The following is a 5478-nucleotide window of genomic DNA, read 5'->3' on the forward strand; positions in this document are numbered from 1 at the left end:
CGCTATATAACAAACATTTTAGGATAGATGAAATAAAGACGTTACGAAAAACATATGGAAAATACTGCTAGACTGAACGAAGGTTCTGGTAAAATGCAATGAAAGATCTAGTAAAGATATTCTCTGGAAATGATTTTTCAACTCTGTAGCCTACCACACTTAGAGACCCTTATTATTTATAAAATATCTCGTCTTTATTCTTTGAACCACAAACTTATCTATCTAGATACTCTCGTCTAAATAAAGATCTGAACAACGAAAAATCTAAAAAATGCATTGAATCGTATCGCTCTCTGAGCTTATCGAACTGTGTACACTACGATTTTCAAATTTCAGCTCCGTGGTAAGCACTACCGATTCACGCTGAGCGTTCAACATCTTAAAAATGTTTTTATTTTATTGAAAAATTAGTATAAGTCTCTTAAATACGCAAATATCACAATTAATAATATAATTTTCATATATGCATGGGTCAGTACATCTTTTTGGATATTTTTCATAAAAACATATAAAAATCAAATTTAATACATATATTTTGTCTTTATTTATCAAATATATTTTATGAAGAAGCAAAATCATAATATAACAGTAATTTACTTGCTTTTTAACGGAATTTGTCAGCTGCATTCCACAGTATTCTCTAATTCTTTTTCTCTGATGTATCTGGTAATACTTTTTTTTTTAAATATTTCAGACAATACAATTATTATATATTCTATGTACTTCATAATTATTTATTATAATATTTGCGAAATAAAGAATTGAATACTAATTTTTCAATAAAATAGAAACATGTTTAAATAGAAAAGATATGACACGTTGTAAAAAAAAAACTATAGGCATGAATATTATCGCATTGATAATAAAGATAATAAATGTAGATCGAATTTCAACAGACCTTCCCTGTTTTTTATAATTCTTTTCTCATGAAAAGGAACCGACCTTGGGGTGTAGGTAGCTGACAAAAACTAATATTTTCAAAATTCTATCTCAGTCGTGTTTAGACACTCGATCCGATCGGTCGTGTTTGTAAACAACTGCGTAGTAGTAGTGAAAGTGTTTGGGAAGCTTGTGTGTACATACATGTATATATATAATACCTACGGATATATTTATACGTATACTTATATACATATATATATACAAGCGAGTATAAAAGTTTAACCGTCAATATCTTTTAACTGACTGGACTGCCATATGGCTAGTCCAATCAGTTAAAATGGCGGAAATATCAAAACAAAAAGATCTAAAATTAAAAATTACCAAGACCGGTACTAAATTCCGAATAAACAACGTCGATTCAAAAAACAATAACAACAGCGATCTTGAAATGGAAACAGAGCACGAAACGACCGTGGCAAATGTTCCCACAACAAGCAACAGGAAACGTAAAATCGAAGGACCTGTACAATTAAACAGCATATTCAGCATGGACTACGACACAGAGGTGCAATGTAATTGGCTCTCGAAAAAAATACCGATCTCAAACTCATTCAGTCCGTTAATCGTAGAGGCTGAAGAACCTTTAGAACCTGCTAGCAAAAAAAGTACCTCTCCACCAAAACCACCTCCAATATTTATCGAAGCCCAGGTGATAGAACCACTGATTGAATTCCTAAAAGTAACTGTAGGCGATAATTACACGCTCAAACAACTCCAAAACGATCAAATTAGACTGCAAGCCGATACAACAGAAATTTATAGAAAAATTGTAATAGCTTTAAAGAATAAAAATACTAATTTTCACACGTATCAAGTAAAAAAGGATAGAAGCTACAATGTAGTGTTAAGAGGGATTCATCCTACAGTGAAAACTGATAGAATAATTGAAGAACTCAAGGTGCATAACCATAAGGTAAGAAGGATCAATAACATTGTCAAATACGACACTAAACAGCAGTTACCATTGTTCTTTATCGAGCTAGAACCCAATATTAATAACAAAGAGATATACAAAATAGTAAGACTACTAAATACGGTTATTTCCTTCGAACCACCCAGAAAGAAACGAGACATTTCCCAGTGTTTGCGATGTCAAGCCTATGGTCATACGCGAAACTATTGCTTTAGGATTCCTGCTTGTGTTAAATGTGCTGGTAAACATCTAACCAACAAATGCCCAGTATAAGGTAAAATAGAAAATGCAAGGTGCTCCAACTGCCAAGGCAACCATCCCGCTAGCTATAAAGGATGCATTGTAAGAAAACAACTGCAACAGAAATTATATCCTCCTCTTAGACAAAAAAACTATCCGACAGAAACTACCTCGCAAAATCTCTGTTCTAACCTTAACAATAACAACACAAACAAACAATATATTACACCTAACAAAAGTTATGCCGAAGCATTATCGCCGCAAGCTAAATCACTCTCTTTAAACCAAAATAACGATCAACACAATGAAATATCAGAAATAAAACAACTAATCATACAATCAGCTAAAAATACGGAACTTATAACAAATATGCTTGTTGAGCAAACTAAGCAATTACAGCAACAATCACAACAAATTAACACACTGATACAACTATTAACAAACATGTTAGCTATGATGAATAATAAAAATGGCTAAAGAGTTAAGGATAGCAATCTGGAACGCCAATGGACTTCACCGAAGAACTCAGGAATTAAAAGTATTTTTACAAATCAACGAAATAGACGTCATTCTCATCTCAGAAACACACTTAACAGATAAGTACTTTATAAAGATTCCTTACTATACAGTTTACGATACCAAGCATCCATCTGGCAAAGGCCACGGCGGTTCAGCAGTAATTATCAAGGATAATATTAAGCATCACTTTCATAGTAACTGGTGCCAGGTAAAATTGCAAGCGACCACGGTAACCATTCTAACTAATAACGGTCCTTTCAAACTGTCTGCTGTCTATTGTCCTCCAAACCACAAGTTAAATTATGAAGACTACACTGAGTTTTTTTAAATTCCTAGGAAATAAATTTCTAGTTGGTGGGGATTATAACGCTAAACATTGTTTATGGGGTTCAAAAAAAATCTCGCCCAGAGGAAAAATCCTTGAACAGGTCATACTAAAACTACACCTTAATGTCCTCACTACAGGCGAGCCAACGTATTGGCCAACTGCAATTGACAAAACACCTGATTTAATAGACTTTGCTGTAATCAAAGGACTAAATCAATCACTCTTTAAAATTAAATCAAGCTTAGATCTTAGTTCTGACCATACTCCAATTATTATAAATTACACAGGCAAACCTATAAATTTTACAAGTACACCTACACTTTGCAATAAAACCACAAACTGGAGTCTTTTCAAACAGTATATCAACAAAAACTTAACTTGCGACGTAAAGCTTAAAAAACCCCTTGAAATTGAAACTGCAACTGACAACTTCACTATATTGATTCAAGAAGCTGGCTGGTTTGCTACCAAACAAATAGAGACCAATCGCTGCAAAAATTCCTATCCAGAATATATATTATCTAAAATTAAACGGAAACGCACACTTAAGTATATATGGCAAAGACAAAAAACTCCTAGTAATAAGAGGAAATTAAACTCCATCACTAAAGAAGTCAAAAGACTAATATATGAGTACAATAACAAAGAATTCCATTCTTACATCAAAGGACTATCGCCGAATGACGACACCAACTATTCCTTGTGGAAAGCTACTAAAAGACTGAAAAGACCAATTTTAACCTTACCACCTATAAAGAAAGCGGATAACTCATGGGCCAAAAGTTCACAGGAAAAAGCAACAACTTTTGCCGAACAGCTACACAAAACATTCCAGGTCAATAACTCAGATCGTAGTTCATTAGATAATATTACAACTCTCCCTCTTGAAGCAAGCACGGAAGGATTTCAAAACATCAGACCCACTTCAGCAAAAGAAGTTAATAACATCATTAGAGGCATTAAGATAAAGAAAACGCCAGGATTTGACCTTATTAACGGGCGAGTTATAAAAGAACTCCCTCCGAAAGCCATTAGGATGTTAACAATTATTTTTAACGCGATACTTAGAAACAAATATTTCCTGATTAGCTGGAAATTAGCACAAATAATTATGCTACAAAAGCCTAATAAAGACCCACACTTGGTTACGTCCTACAGACCAATTTCATTACTTCCATTATTGTCCAAAATATTAGAGAAAATAATTTTAAATAGACTCCAGACTATCATCTCGGAAAAAAATATTATTCCTCCACACCAATTTGGTTTTCAAAAAAAACATGCCACAATTGAATAAGTTCACAGACTTCCAAATAAAATTACAGAAGCCCTCGAACTTAAACAATACTGTGCGGCATTATTCCTAGATGTAGAGAAAGCTTTCGACAAGGTGTGGCATGAAGGCTTATTATATAAGATTAAACTCAATTTTCCAATAAGCTACTATCATTTAATCAAGTCATATTTAGAAAACAGAACTTTTATAGTAAAAATTCAAGACAGTACCTCTGATATCTACATAATGGAAGCAGGCGTCCCTCAGGGCAGTGTACTAGGGCCTACCCTATACACGCTTTACACAGCAGATATCCCCACCACAATAAACACTACACTATTCACATTTGCAGACAATACAGCTATACTAACAACACATGAAGATCCCGCTATAGCATCTCAAATATTACAAAACCATATTCAGCTGCTTGAAGAGTGGTTAAAAAAATGGAGAATAACAATAAATACGGATAAATGCGTCCATATAACCTTCACGTTAAGGAAAAAAGCATCACCTTATATCACACTGAATCATATCGTAATCCGACAAATGAAAGCTGTCAAATACCTGGGTTTGCACATGGACTCCAAACTTACCTGGAAACAACATATAAATAAAAAAATCCAGCAAATTAAGCTTAAAAGGAGAGATATGTATTGGCTTACCAGCAGGCAATCTAAACTATCACCTGAAAACAAATTACTGCTATACAAGGCAATAATCAAACCCATTTGGACTTATGGTATACAACTCTGGGGTATGGCAGCAAAGAGTCATATTCAAAAACTAGAATCACTACAAGCTATAATCCTTAGAACAATAGTTGATGCCCCGTGGTACATACGCAACGACGAGTTACGTAAAGATCTAAATATATTATCGGTTTCTGATTAAATAGCCCGATTATGCGAAAATTACAAGAATAGACTTGATCAACATCCCAACGCTACTGCAAGTAAATTATACTTATTCGATCAACCCAGAAGACTTCATAGAAAACATACAATAGACCTACTACGTAACATATAATTAGTGTGTAATCCATTAAATCAACTGTACTAACAGATATACTCGATACTTCTCTGCGGGTTAAGTATCCACGTGCTATATTTACATTGTAATAAACTAATTTACCGAATGTCCAAGCTGGACAAATTATAAAGAAAAGTGGTCGTAATAAAAAAAAAAAAAAAAAAAAAAAAAATTCTATCTATCAAGATGGAATGCTGTATGCGATAGCCATAGATAGAAACAAAAATT

The sequence above is a fragment of the Polistes dominula genome, unplaced genomic scaffold (genome assembly GCF_049000335.1).
Source record: "Polistes dominula isolate Pdom_NZ unplaced genomic scaffold, Pdom_raw_medaka contig_75, whole genome shotgun sequence".
Lineage (NCBI taxonomy): Eukaryota > Metazoa > Arthropoda > Insecta > Hymenoptera > Vespidae > Polistes > Polistes dominula.